Source organism: Pseudoliparis swirei, chromosome 19, assembly GCF_029220125.1.
Source record: "Pseudoliparis swirei isolate HS2019 ecotype Mariana Trench chromosome 19, NWPU_hadal_v1, whole genome shotgun sequence".
NCBI classification, from domain to species: domain Eukaryota; kingdom Metazoa; phylum Chordata; class Actinopteri; order Perciformes; family Liparidae; genus Pseudoliparis; species Pseudoliparis swirei.
In genome coordinates, this window is record NC_079406.1 from 23,662,043 (window position 1) to 23,677,936 (window position 15,894).

Below are 15,894 nucleotides of genomic sequence, written 5' to 3' on the forward strand. Positions count from 1 at the left end.
ACATTAATCAAAAATACACACTATACATTGTTAATGTGGTAAATGACTATTCTAGGTGGAAACGTCTGGTTTCTAATGAAATATCTCCATAGGTGTATAGAGGCCCATTTCCATCAACTATCACTCCAGTGTTCTAATGGTACATTGTGTTTGATCATCGCCTTAGAAGACTAATATCTGATTAGAAAACCCGTGCAATTATGTTAGCACAGCTGAAAACAGTTATGCTGGTGATATAAGCTATACAACTGGCCTTCCTTTGAGCTTGAAGTTTGAAGAACAAAATTAATACTTCAAATATTAATCATTATTTCTAACCTTGTCAATGTCTTGACTATATTTTCTATTCAATTTTAAATTCATTTGATGAATAAAAGTGAGTTTTCATGGAAGACACAAAATTGTCTGGATGACCCCAAACTTTTGAACGGTAGTGTAGATCAACACGGTCACTGAGATGTATGAATATAAATATACTGGGAAATAATTTACTGGAACTTGCAGAACTTTCGAAGAACTTTCGAAGAACTTTCTAATTATTGATGTTCAAAACAGGACGTTCAAAGTTAATAAAGGCCTTCACGGATTAGTGGACGTGTCCATCTTTGTAAAATGTTCTTTAGTTGGATACAAGACCCTCTCCAATGTTGCTCCTGTCCCCAAACGCTCCAAAACAAACTTTTAATGGCCAAATATCCACACAAAAAGACTAAAATACTATCTACCCTATAATACTCGTGACTCCCATGTGGATCACACTACCGCAAGACGAACTGGGTTGAGTTATAATATTCAGTATATTTTTGACATTGGAAGAAGTGAACAAAAAAGACCTCATAAAAACAATCATCTCCCATTTGCCCTTTTACAACTGGGCCTTTGCTAATAGCCCATTATTCCTGGGGTAATTAAGAGGGTTTAATCAAATGCACGACAGAGTGATTGTCCTATTAACTTTTAAACCCCACGTGAAAAGCTCTTAAGTAAATGAATTAAGCCTTGTTGCCACTCTTGCCACTACTTAGAGATTAATACCCGAATGCCTCCAGGCTTATGGGGACGACCAGGGAAATTGGACAGATTGACTGTGGCCTGCAAATGCTCCTCCGTTCCAGAACTGTACAATTTCCACTGCGAAGACTTTACCTGTGTTCTATACAAATTAAATGCATTCTCGAGCAATATTTACTCCTTTGCAGATTAATTTAGTTTGCCGACTTTCTTACAAAAACTTTTAAAGTCTTCCCCGAGATTACTTTGGGAGTTGATTGAAAAAACATGATTGATTAACAATTAACACTCACAGTAACACGCAAAAATACACCTGAGAGTACCTGCCCAGCAATTTTGTATTCCACTCGATCAGTTCTGGGTGAATTGCCTTGCTTAAGGGCGCCTCAACGTAATAAAATCATCTTTAAAAAAACAAGAAGTAAGGAACAGCTTCAAGTCTTACGCAGCATTTTACATCTGGGTAATATAGATTCCAGGAGGAACAGGTTGCCATGGCAGCCGCTAATTCACACCAATAAACTGATAAAGCAGTGTTTGCTCATCAATTATTTGTGCGGCATCTGCGAAGTCATCATATCCGTTTTTAAATCATCTTTTTAATCCAAACTGTGAGTCCGTACTCGGAGAGCTCGAGAACGGCTAATTGGGTACGTAATCTGAAGATGAGCCGCCGAGGACTGAAAATCCGATGCAGCGGCACTTACTAATCACGGTTTCCCTGATTATTCGATAAGATCGTTGGGCCGACAAACCCGAACCGGTTTTCGTTCACCAATGTCAGCGACGTCAGTGGTGCAAAAAACGTCCTCGGGGTTAGTCGGCGATCCGATATTTGTGAAATCGTTTTTAACAGGTTTGTTTTCCAAAGGACACATCATAAACCTACACCATAATGCATTGCTCATATTTCATCCCGCTGCTGATATTTCAGCTGCTTCCTATCTCCCGTGAGGACATCTCTGGTCTAAAACCTCCTCTGATCAATGCTCGTCTGAAAAGAACAAATGTCAGATTTTGATCGTCTGGCTCCTTGATGCCCCGATTGACACCTGCAGTCATGGGCAGAATTCATTTAAAGGTTACCGTGTGTGTCACGGCTGGAATCATAATGCTCTGCAAAGCCGTGGCGGGTTCAGATGCCTCAATCTAGAACAATCTGTCGTGTTGTTGCTGCAGCAGACGCAGACGCTGTAATACACAGTTGGGTATGAATCGAGGTCATAACGTGTTGTAGACGGAGTTAAGTGTAAGGAGATGCAAACTGATGAGGTCGATGGAAGAGGATGTGATCCTGTGTCTATTAAAGGGAGATGACAAGCTGACATTTTCCCGCCGTAAATAAAACATCTCAAATCTACCTGGAATCTTATTTAGGCGACGATACAAGCACATCATGTTCTCATTGGCTCCAAGTCAAAGAAACCTGAACATGAAAAACAAAAAATACTCAGCGGCACATCTGGTCGGTCACATGCAGGACGCCGTCATTTTTACTAACAACTACGCTAAGTAATGAAAAACAGTGATAATGAAAATGTAAAATGACAACAAAAAAAACATGTGAAAACAAATTGTGAAATTGTTTATTTGCACAAATCAGTTGATTGAACAATCTGAGCGCACGTATAATTACCAGAAACATATGGTGCGTTGTGGGTGGTCACAACACAGAGTCAGCCATGCTTCAGTCAGTCATATCCCTTTTGCTTTAAACCTGAAAACTAAAAGCTGTCAGAATCTGAGCCGACCAGAACACAGTCCACTCGCCGTTTAATGTCATTCTGATTTTGGTGTTCTTCACGTCGGCCATTTATTCATTTATTTTTCCTCCACACAGCAGAGTGAAGGGGTCTAAAGATGAACTGCTGTTTGGACATGATTAACAAACAGCGGAGCGGTGTAAATGTCTGCCGGATGACCGGCTAATTGATTACAGCCAGTGTGATGCAACGAGGCGCATTACTATGCTAATCCAGCCAGCGCCGGCGATAGCAATGTGCGAGCGACACGGAGAGACACAAGGACGAAAAAAGACACAAAAGAGTGCGAGACGGAGAGGGTAAAGAGAGCAACATGAATGGCTTGCGCGTTTGTGGACACGTCCCCGGCTGTCCCGTTGAGAGGCCCGCCACGCCAACGCCGGCCCGGCCTCCTCCGCTCTCGCGGCGCCGCTTGTCATCGGGATGACATTTGAAAACATCCTCGCGGAGGACAAAAGACCAAACGGAGAGCGGGTCGGATTGTCTGCGGCTAAGCTGCAGCTGGAAGGGCGAGAGAGCACGGGAGAAACAATGCGAGCCGGAGCCCTCGGGAATATGTAATCTGCCTATTAGCTGCTGTTCGGTGTTAGCATTAGCATTTCAAGGTGAGAGCTGAATAATCCGGCCTCTTCAGTCCCGTGGTTGGGGAAAAACGGAGAAAAAAAAAGAAGGCTATACAGATGTGGCGGGCAGCACGGTGGCCCATTTTCACACGTCCGCCAGATCGCCACCTGGCCTCTCTGCGGGGGGGTGGGGGTGGCGGCCTGTTAGCAGATGCTATTCTTGCACGGCTAGCGCCGCACTCATGGGATGGTATTTTCAGGACGGGCAAACTTGTCTGTGCCGTCGTGCGCACGAGATCATCGTGGTGCCATCTTGAGTCGCTTATTGCACAACACACATACACACATTTCATTTCATTTGCTCTGCACTCATACACACACTTTGCTTTTTGCACTCTGTCTATATTTAATATTTTTTGTATTTGATTTGATTTGTCAGTGTTGTTGTGTATGCATGTGTGTTGTATATTTACATATATATTTTGTTTTGTTTTGTATTTTACTTTTATTTTACTTGTATACTTCTACATCTTTCATCCCTGTTTCTTATATTTTGTGTTTTGTTTTTATTCTTGTGTGTTGCTGCTACTGTCACGACAAATTTCCCTTGGGGATTAATAAAGTATATATCCATCCATCTCTATCTAGATTGTTTGAACATGGAAGGAATTAGTGTATATTTAATATGTTTGATTAGGTGTGGCTTAAGTGGAGCTAATCTCTAATGTACATGCATTTAAGACTTTGGAGAGTTGCTCTGTGGTTTATCTTGAGGGACACTTGTGGTGACATGCATATTATCAAACGTGTCGTGAATTAAATTCAGATAACTCCTCACTTATCCATCCTCTCTTCCTGACAACTTTTACATTTGCTGACTGAATTCATCTGGACCAGATGCACTTTGTGTCGCCAGCAGCAGCAGATTATACAGTCGCCTAAAATAAGAGAAACATATTGCAGAACTTTGGAAATAGCACACAAAAAATGTGTACTTTTGGCACAGATGATGTTGGCAAAAAAAAAATGAAATGAAAACACGCGAGGAAAAGGAAGAAATACGTCTAGAGGATTACCACTTTGTCTACACCACCCTCCACTTTGGCAGGTAACCAGCCATCACTGTTGGGCTTCTTTCTATCCCCAAAGGCCAGTTGGCTGGCTGCTTACACATGACTAATCAGTCCTGGTGCAATCCCCACACCGTGGCAGCAGTACAACAACAAAAAAGTTCAATTTTCTTCCTCTGATGTGAAGCATAACTGCCTGACATGTGCACCACACACAAACCACCACACACACTATCCTATTTGGATTACATCTGCTATTCTTTTTTTCCCCCCCGAGAACAATTCTAACACGTTTTCCCTTAGGAAAATTATATCGTCGGTGGGACAATGTACCACATGATGATTTTAGAGCCGAGACATAATTTCATTTCACAAAAGGACCCCCTTGACATGTGAATCCAACGGGGATTGACAGCACATTTATAACTGCACCGTGTGTCTGGGCAGGCCTTCAAAAGATTGAGGACTTTGAAATGTCATTATGACAGTTCTAGGTGAATCTTGTTGGATCTATGTGACAAAAAATAAAAATGCTCAAGTGGGCTCCAAAGGACATATACATATGTAAGAGCCGACACCTGAAACCTATCCGTTGGAGCACTTATTGAGCTCAAAACTTGCAGCATAAAGGTGTTAAAAATACTAGTTTCACACATGCTGGTGTCTTCCATTCCAAAGGATGATTAAGTACGGCTCAAGAATAATTAACGTATATGTGTATTGGTCTCTTGGGGGATATGGCAGTTCATTTTATAATGAAATTCAATGGAATAATTGAAAATATCAGAATTTTTTTTGGTGTGAAGCCAAGTGGTTAGCAAGGGAAACTCAAGGGAGTCATTAAAAAGTACATATACTTCATAGATCTGAATGTCTATTCTGCACTTAAGAATCGCAACGTGCAGCAAACATTATCACTTCTCTTTTGACGACTAATTGAGCCCTTTAAATGGAGTGGTCTTTGTAAGAATAAAGCAGAACAAAAGTGGACGTAGCCTTGAGGGATTTCTTTCAATTATCCAAAATGTAACATCTGCATTTCTCTTGAATAGTTTACAGGTCTTCTCCTGATCCAGTGTTATTACTCATAAATGTTCTTCAGAATTGCGATACGTCGTGTACATTTTACAGTAAGTGTCTCTGTGTCTGTCTGTCGGCAGCTAATCTTTTATACTGGACCCATCCGCGTAATATGTTCAGTGCTCATTCGTTACTGTCTGTTCAAGGACCTCTCGATGTTGTAATGATTCACACTTTCTGTGAAAAACACATTTATGCATGTCGTCTATATCGCTTATCAAACTAGAACGGGCACTGGGTAGAGCGCATACCTTCGCATATCACAAGATCGGGCATTGAATTATGAACATTTTGGCATTAGTTGCATGCCAATTGGATATAAATTGACCGCGCTATGAAAAAAGAAGATTTTGACCATTTCATGACCTTGACCTTAGACCCGATCGATCCCAAAATCTAACCAAATGGTCCCCGTATAATAACTAATCATCCCACCAAATTTCATGCGATTCAAAGAAGATTTTGAGCTTTTTCATGACCTTGACCTTTGACCCGATCGATCCCAAAATCGAAACAAATGGTCCCCGGATTATAACCAATCATCCCACCAAATTACATGCGATTCGGTTAAATACTTTTTGACTTCTGCGAATAACACGAATACAAATACATGGCGATCAAAACATTACCTTTAATGCGAAGGTAATAATAAACGGAGCTACGCTCAGACTCCAGTGGATGAGACACACAGGGAGGTGAGCTAGTTAGCTGTTAGCTAGCCGGTGCGCAGCATTGCCCTGGTGTCAGTTTGGTAAAACGAGCTAACAGCTAGCGGATAGCAGCTAACAGCGAGCAGGAACTAAATCACGCAGCACGTCGTTGCAGAATGATATTGCGCAACCCGCTGGAGCTTTGTTTTCCTCGAGCTGTGTGTGAAACAAGGTCTCATTTGTCTGTCTGACGCGTTTGATGTTTTCAAACTGCGAGAGTAAATGAGCCAACGTCAAACTTGGTGACTTAACACAGCTTTGACGGTATGATCACAGTGAGAAATCGGTGACTTCACTCACTCAGCGTATAATAACGAGCGTTAGTTATAGTATTTACTGAGTGCGACACTAATTTCAAAGAACACTGGAAGCTATTCACAGTGGGAGCAAATATTGAGTCAAATTGGCACACTCGTGCTTTGAAGACGAGCACTTTTATGGGAGGGTTACACACACAATTCATTATTGCTAATTTCCGTAAAAGTAGCTAATGCTGTCAAATGAGTGCTTTATTTTCAAGGAGGCCTCGTCAAAGGAGACGCAAGATCATAACATTGAGATTTATACGTGACACTTTTTTTGTAATCAACAGAATGATTTACTGTCTGCACATTTATCTGCACTTCTACTGCGCTGCATGAGAAATATAATTTCCAATTTAATTTAATTTAGTTTATTTTATATAGCCCAATATCACAAATTACGATCATTAATGTCGGTGTTGAGGTTTCAATAGCGATTCACTTTCCTGCCGTAACTGAGGCCACCTACGTACACTATCATTCAAAAGTTTGGGATCACCCAGACAATTGCGTGTCTTCCATGAAAAATCACACTTTTATTTATCAAATGAATATAAAATATAGTCAAGACATTGACAAGGTTAGAAATAATGATTAATATTTGAAGTATTAATTTTGTTCTTCAAACTTCAAGCTCAAAGGAAGGCCAGTTGTATAGCTTATATCACCAGCATAACTGTTTTCAGCTGTGCTAACATAATTGCACAAGGGTTTTCTAATCAGATATTAGTCTTCTAAGGCGATTAGCAAACACAATGTACCATTAGAACACTGGAGTGATAGTTGATGGAAATGGGCCTCTATACACCTATGGAGATATTTCATTAGAAACCAGACGTTTCCACCTAGAATAGTCATTTACCACATTAACAATGTAGAGAGTGTATTTCTGATTAATTTAATGTTATCTTTATTGAAAAAACAGTGCTTTTCTTTGAAAAATAAAGTCATTTCTAAGTGATCCCAAACTTTTGAACGGTAGTGTACGTGCCATGCTAGTGCCCCCTCCCTGAAAGCATCGTAATAAATACTTTCTGGAGCTGCTGTTAACATGTCCCAACCTGGTGGTTGTCTTGACATCTGCAATTATGTGGCGTACCGGGTCTTTCCTTTTTGGCCCCGTTGTGCGCAGCGGCCCTCAGTTCCCACCCACTGACAAGCACTTGACTTAGAGTCCACCGTGGTGATAGTGATTTATGCCTCCGCTGATGATAGGTGTGCACAAATTGTTTCGTCGATAAGACTAAGACGACTCAAGGTCACGGCGCGGTTAGTGCTCAATCACTGCATCTTCCCCAGAAAGTGAAACCGTCGCAACATATAGCAATTGATTCAGTCATATCATCAGAGGTTGTTGCTCCTCGCTGCCACGGTCGAAATTCAAAAAAGTTTACAATCATCTGCGCCTCGGAAAAGGTGGGGGACGCTGTGCCAGGGAAATATCAGGCAAGAATGCAATCATCTACTCAAGGCCATTTCTGAGTCAGAACGCAATGTACCACACTTCATTAGCCAGGATGGTTTGAGCGCCTTGATTAAGAGAAATGTAACGTACGTTTCAGGGGAGAAAACTTGGCAGAGGCTCTGGAGACAACATCGTTTTCTGCACAGCATATTTTTGATACAACAGACACACACAAAAACACACACATAATCACCTTTTCCAAGTTAACCTTGATAAGTTATAGCCTCTCAGATTTGAACTGGCAAGCTCTCCGATATTCCCATAATTCCCTCTAATCAGGCACTCTGCTTCTGTGCGTCGGTCTTTGTAATTTGGTGGTCCGCCCATCATTGTGGGCGCATATATACAAAAAAGCAAAAAGACGACAAACGCTTGACAACATTATTCTCCGCGGAGGAGATAACACGGAACAAGTTTATCAAACTCGACGGGGCACCATATTATGCCTGGCACAATTTGCGGGGTGATAATTGAACTCTGATGAGGTGTAGAATTTAAATACCTCAAATCCTGGAGTGAATTATCCTTTTATTATCCACCTACTCATGGAGGACTAGCACTAAAACGTGAATAAAATCATCAGGTGTTAAGATTTCTTGTTTACTTAAAACCTTTTTTTTCTTCACCATTTATTTCATGTCGTCGTGCGATGCAGATTACCACGAGACTTCTACACGCCAAGTTCACAGCACTTCTCTTCAGACGGCGAGAAATGTCACCGCTGGAGTTTAACATGTGGCGAAGGTTACGGAATCTAATACTGAACGTAATCCCGGCGAAGATGCGCTCGACTCATCGTGTGCGTTTCAAAACCTTTTGAAACCTTTGCAGGTCGTCCAAATGATAGAGGTTTGTGAACATTAATATAAAGCTGGTAGCGACTGGGTGAGTCCCGACTGGGAGTTCTATTTCATCCTTCCTGACCGCCAGAGGCGGTGCTTAGCACTGGATTTCTTCCGTCTCGAGCATACGCAGGTCGAGTCTTAATGACAACAAAGTCACATGTGACCTCGGATGACCCGCCCATTGGGTATAAGTTCCGGTGTCATCCCGAGATCAGTCCTTTTTCGCTTCTCGCAAACGCAGGCTAACGAAATCTAAAATAGCATCAGCTAAAGGCTGAGGTTATACAGAGGTTTGTCTAAAGCTCGTCGCGTGAAGCCTCGCGACCAACTGGTCGGAGTTGCGATCCTCGCCTCCAGAGGCTGCGACGAGCTTCCCCGGCAGTGAGACGGCGCGTGTTCCTACGAACACAGCAAGTCTACCTTCGGTTTTTCTCACCAGGACCTCCATCGCGAAGCGTCAATCGAGTGAGAGCGTTCAAATTATTATTACTGCTGATAGCGCGCGCTGACGCCGTGGCATCGCCGCGGGCAAGGTTAGCGGAGTGTCTAAGTAGGCAACTCGGGCTAACGGAAGCCACGCAAAATCCAACAGCTGCCTCCGGTCCTACGGGACCCGGGCCACAGTGGCAGAGTGCTACTGTTGCGACCCTCAGCAGCCACAGCTACCATGCTAGTGAGGACAGCGGTGTTTTTGAGACGCCCTCACTTCACTAGACGGACTGTCTCCGTCCTGCTCCACAGGACCTGGGCCACAGTAGCGGAGTGCTACTGCTGCGACCCTAGCTGCTACAGCTACCGTACTAGCGAGGCCAGCGTCCGCGCTCTACCCTCCTAGACGGGCTGTCCCCGTCCTATCCTACAGGACCTGGACCACAGTAGCGGAGTACTACTGTTGTGACCCCCAGCCGCTACAGCAACCGTGCAGGTGAGGCCAGCGTCCGCGCTCTACCCTCACTAGAGGGACTGTCTTCAACCCATTCAGCGTGGCCCGGGCCACAGTAGCGGAAGACAGGGTCCCTCCAGAGCCATGGCTAAATTTAGCCCTGCTGACTGTAGGACCTGCATGACCCCTCTCCAGTTCGAGGATGGCCATGACCTTTGCCCCTCGTGCCTTGGCCTCGAGCACCTGAGGGAGGGCCTATCAGAGAATGCGTGCATGAACTGCGGCATTATGCCATACGCGGTAAGGGCCGCAAGACTGGCAGACTTGGAAAACCTGAGCGGCAGGCTTGACCTCTCTCCGTCAAGCCAGCCAGGCCCATCCCAACCGAGCCATTACAAGCGCCGGCTTTCGGTCTCATGGGCGCTTCCCCCAAGAGGGCTAAGACCGCCACGCTAGCTTCTAGCGTAGAGCTGATGGCTGCGGAGCTGGCGCAGATGAAGGCCCTTCTCCGGGCCCTCCACCCGAGTGTGGTGGAAACTGAAACATCAGATCCACCCGCGGCCGAGCAGTTCTCAGAGGAGGACGTTATCTCGGTGACGGCATCCGCCAACCTCTTCACAGAGTACAGTGAGGGGCGAGGCACCCAGGCTTCCAGGTCGGGTTCCCACCTCTCAGTCCAGAGTCAGTCAGAGGGTGGAGAGGAGAGCTCCATCGGGGCGGTCATGCGCATGGCTTTGGCACGCCTTCAGCTGGATATACAGCAGCCCAAACCCCCACAGGTTAGTGCGTTCTTCAGGCGCACTTCCGTCCCCGCCACCCTCTCTGTCCCTCCCTCCGAAGATTACCTGAGGGAGTTGCATGCATGCTGGAGAGACACCTGCTCATTCCCGCCTTCGCCGAGGGACAAACCCTGGCCCATGCAGGATGCGGCCAAGTATGGTCTTGAGCGCATGCCAGCCATTGAGCCAACTATTGCCCCTCATAGTTTCCCGGAGGAGACTCTAAGACCAGAGGCCAGGTGCCTCGGCCCCAGAGTCGGGCCACGGACGAACTGCTTTCCCAGGCCTACAACACGGCAGCCCGCATGGGCCGACGGTAACTCCCTCCCATCTCATGCTTGCCCTCTCGGGCCTCTACAGCAGGATACTCCCGACGCCTCTATCAGCCTCAGTGATGCGCCACTGCAGGCGTTTGGCCTCATGTCGAGGGAGCTCGGGCGCCTGATGTCCACCCTGGTACAGACCCGCCGCGAGGTTTGGCTATCACAGTCACACCTGTCGAGACCTGTAGAAAGACCCTCCGCTGTCCCAGTCGAACCCGGGAGATGTTCGCTCGGCCGCCACAGGCGCTTCAGCGAACTGTGCAAGCCAGTCAGACCAGGCAGCAGTTCGCTGATCTTCGCCGGGCCATGCCCCCACCCCGACGGGCGTCCAGGGACCCCACGCCGGCCCCCAGAGACCATTTGCAGCCCCGCGCTCGCCTTAATAGTCAGCGCAGGCCTCAACACTCCGCTGAGAGGCCGACCCACTCACAACGGGAGGTTTCCAGCAGACTCCCCGCACGGTTTCCAAGGCCGGGGATTAACAGCCGCCCCTCCACCGCCACTAGAGGCAGGGGGGGCAGGAGATGAAGTCTCCAGGCCGGCCGTTGGTTTTTTCTCCCAGCAGCAGATCCGCTACTGGGCAGCTCATGCCCCAGACCCATGGGTGGTGTCCACCCTAACTCAGGGCTACAAGCTCCAATTCCGACGCCGGCCCCCAACCTCCGGCCGGGTCAGGGTAACTACCATCGCCGACCCGGCAAAAGCCTTAGCCTTGAGCCAGGAACTTGCCAAACTCCTGGCCAAAGGCGCAATCGAGGCGGTGGACCCCCTGTTACAGCCCAGGGGGTTTTACTCAACCTACTTCCTCGTAAGGAAAAAAGAGGGCGGAGTCCGCCCAATCCTAGATCTGAGGGGACTCAACAAGTTCCTGAGGGTCTTGCCATTCCGCATGCTCAGCACGGCAGACGTCCTTCGCACATCTCCAGAGGGACTGGTTCACGCCGGTCGACTTGAAGGATGCCTATTTTCATGTCCCCATTGTGCCTCATCACAGACAGTTCCTTCGTTCGCTTTTCAAGGTCGTTGTTTTCAGTTCAGGGTGCTTCCATTCGACTCTCCCTTTCACCACGCGTGTTCACACGATGTGTTGCGGCTGCCCTTTCCCCTACAGTTGCAGGGCATGAAGGTGATGCCGATTTGGACGATTGGCTGATCTGCACCATCCCAGCCTCAGGCTGCACAAGACACCACCCGCCTTCTCTCCCATGTGGCCCTATTGGGCCTCAGGGTGAACATGCAGAATGTTTCAGGTCCGTCCCAGAGCATAACCTTCATCGGTATAGCTCTGGACTCAGCCGCTATGAGAGCCCGTCCGTCACGCCGGCGTGTCGACGACATCCTCCGCAACCTGCCCGAGGGGGCAGGCGGTTGCCCTACATTCTCTTCCTTCGCCTGGTGGGAAAATTAACAGCCGCCTCAGCTGTCATTCCCTTGGGCTTGCTATCACTGCGCCCTCTGCAGAGATGGCTGAACAGCCTCCATTTGGAGGTCACATGCCACAGGCGCAGGAGAGTAGAGGTATCACAGCAGTGCCTTCGAGCCCTATCACCATGGAGGGAGAGGGCTTACCTGTCGGGGGGTGTCCCCATGGGTATGGTCCCGTCCCGGCGGGAGGTCGTCACAACAGACGCCTCCCTCTCAGGGTGGGGCGCGGTGTGGCAGAACAGGACTGCTCAGGGGCAGTGGTCCGCTCAGGACCACACCGAGCATATCAATGTCCTGGAGCTGCGGGCTGTGCACCTAGCACTCAGGCAGTTCCTGCCATTCCTGGCTGGGAAACACGTACTGCTCGGGTCGGACAACACCCCGACCGTTTTCCACATAAACCATCAGGGTGGCACCAGGTCGGCAAAGCTGCTACACGCGGCTTGCGCCCTTCTGACATGGGCAGCCCCTCGCCTGACCAGCCTTCGGGCGATGTATATTCCAGGGAAACAGAACCAGGTTGCAGACTCCCTCTCCCGCCACAGACCCCCACCAGGGGAGTGGCGGCTCCACCCAGAAGTGGTGCAGAGCATCTGGGGTCTCTTCGGCAGGGCGAGCGTAGATCTCTTTGCCTCAGAGACATCAACCCACTGCTCCCACTGGTTCTCCCTGAGGGAGAGGACCAGCCCTCTGGGGCAAGATGCCCTGGCGCACACATGGCCGGGGGGTCTTCTATGCTTTCCCAACCCCTGATCTTGCCAACACTTCTCAGGGTACTTCAGCAGGGCCACAGTCTCCTACTGGTGGCCCCACGATGGCCAACCAGGACTTGGTTCCCCCTGCTGCACAGACTCTGCTCCGGGACGCCATGGTGCCTCCCGGACAGGAGGGATCTCCTTTCGCAGCTGGGAGGCCAGATCTGGCACCCCAACCCCAGCCACCTGCAGCTATGGGCCTGGCCACTGCAGGGTCCGACCAGCTGTTGAGCAGCTGCACAAACCCAGTCAAAGGGACTATTCGAATGCCAGAGCACCATCTACCCGCCTACAGTACGAGTGTAGATGGAGGCTGTTCGACTGGTGCGGGGAAAACACCGACCGGTGCAGTGCCCCCGTGGTTATATTAGAGTTTCTACAGTCCCTGCTGGATAGGGGCGGTCTCCTCTACCCTAAGGGGGTACGTGGCTGCTATCTCAGCACAGCCACTGAAGGCACGGGCAGGGAGCCATAGGTTGGTCTCCCTCAATTAAGGAGTTTACAATCCTCCAGCGCCGGAAAGGTCGGAGGGACCTGCCAGGGAAATATCAGGCAAGAATGCAATCATCTACCAAGGCCATTTCTAAAGTCAGAACGAACACCACACTTCATTAGCTAGATGGTTTGTTTTGATTAAGAGAAATGTAACGCTTCAGGGGAGAAAACTTGCAGAGGTTTGAGACAACATTGCTTTTCTGCACAGCATATTTTTGATACAACAGACACACAATAAAAATATTAACATAATCACCTTTTCCAAGTTAACCTTGATAAGTTATAGCCTCTCAGATTTGAACTGGCAAGCCTCCCGATATTCCCATGGCACCTCTAATCAGGCATAATTCTGCTCTGTGCGTCGGTCTTTGTAATTTGGTGTCCGCCCATTGTGGGCTTATTATATACAAAAAAAAAAAGCAAAAAGACGACAAACGCTTGACAACATTATTCTCGCTGAGGAGATAACACGGAACAAGTTTATCAAACTCGACGGGCAACCATATTGCCTGGCACAATTTGCGGGGTGATAATTGAACCCTGATGAGGTGTAGAATTTAAATACCTCAAATCCTGGAGTGAATTATCCTTTTATTATCCACCTACTCATGGAGGACTAGCACTAAAACGCAATAAATCACCAGGGTGTTAAGACTTCTTCACATTTGAAACTTTTTTCTTTTTTTTTTCTTCACCATTCATTTTCATGTCGTCGTGACGCAGATACCACTGAGACTCTACACGCCAAGTTCATCGCACTTCTCAGATGCAGAAATGCCACCATGAGTTTAATTATGCATGGCGAAGGTTACGGAATCTAATACTGAACGTAATCCCGGCGAAGATGCGCTAGACTCATTGTGTGCGTTTCAAAACCTTTGCAGGTCGTCCAAATGATAGAGGTTTGTGAACATTAATATAAAGCTGGTAGCGACTGGGTGAGTCCCTGGTAACCCCGACTGGGAGTTTTATGGATATGGGCCGATATCTGGGGGGAAAAAACAGTCCAGTGGATTAAATTACACAAATAGCACCAGTAGATTTGTGGTCTCCAAATGAGGCAAACAAGCTATCCCAATTAAACAAGTGAAATATCGTTATAGCTATTCACGGATTTCCAGAAGAAAAAGGGATTTAATTAAAATACGGGACAGGTCAAGTGAACGTTTCCAACAGCAGCTCCTTTATTTCACTTCATTTTCCTTTCCGGTTGGGTGGAAAGCGGCTTCGTGACGCCACCTGGAGCCGTATTTCCCCGCTCTGCTGTCGGTCATTGCGGGTCACTCACCTGCTCTCCAGGGCCACATTGCTGCCCAGGACCCAGCTGTCCTGCAGCTGGACGCATTCCGCCGTACTCTGCAAGTCGGTCGCCAGGCCGGCCGTGGGCGGCGGGCTCGGGCTCCTCTGATTGGCCAGCGACGTGATGGACGGGTGCTGCTTGTGCGGGGGCGGGGCAGGCGGGAGAGGAGGCGGGCCCTGCTGACAGGATAGATGGTCACCTGGAGAACGGCGGCGGGAAAGAGACATCAGCGTGTTAGTTTGGCTGTATTCTTTTCCGTAATTTGTTTGCGACGATTAAAACTACACCCGGGAGATAACTACCCAGAGAGCAGATGGGCAAGAGTGTGCATCTGCCTGGTGTGTAAGCACACAGCCACGTAACAGACCCGGAAAAGTAAATACAACCAAGAGCAAGGCATTAAAATGAGATGCAACCACTACAGAAAGGAGGGGAATAAGAGCGGCTTTTATGGCGACACACATAATAATTGTCGCAAAACGCCACGCGGCTGACAGTCGGGTTCTCTTAAACAGAAGGTCACTTAGAGAGGCAGCTGTTCTTTTATGGGCGCTTAACGCAAGGTTTCACGTTTGATTACAGCCAGAGAAGACTCTCAAATAACTAATGACCAGAACATCCATTAGAGCTCTGAGAGAACAGGTTTTCCAATTTCACACAAAGCTGTGTAATTGGCCCCCAGAATGGCATGTGGTGATTATCTATCCATCTTCCCTGTTTAAAAGGTAAAAACCCACAGTGCTGACAATTCTGATTTGCTCCAATGAGCCCCAAATGGGGATCGTCTTTCCTGCTTCACAGAGGCTCGGAGAAGATTGAGAAAGCTGGGACTTGTGTCTTTTAGGAGCTGTTTTTTTCTTCTTTTCTTCTTCTTCACAAAGCCCAAATGAGCGTAATTTCGTGGCATACAAACGCTGTCAGTTTTATCGATTTATTCGTATTTAACCTTTGCTTTCGGAGGCATTGTGGACTTTAAGCCGTGAGGCAAATGACGCTCTGTACTGTGTATAGCTCGACAGAACATCTTCATTGGAAGGACACCAGGCACTTTAAAGAGCCTTTAATAACGCAATTATTTTCCTTGTCCGTACATGATTTTCCGCTTTTCACTACATCCTTCTATGC

General features: G+C 47.4%; 1 pseudogene; it reads left to right on the forward strand.

Annotated features, from left to right (window-relative positions):
• The first annotated feature begins 10,108 nt into the window (after window positions 1-10,108).
• Window positions 10,109-13,205, forward strand: LOC130209327 (uncharacterized; annotated as a pseudogene).
• The last annotated feature ends 2,689 nt before the right edge of the window (window positions 13,206-15,894 follow it).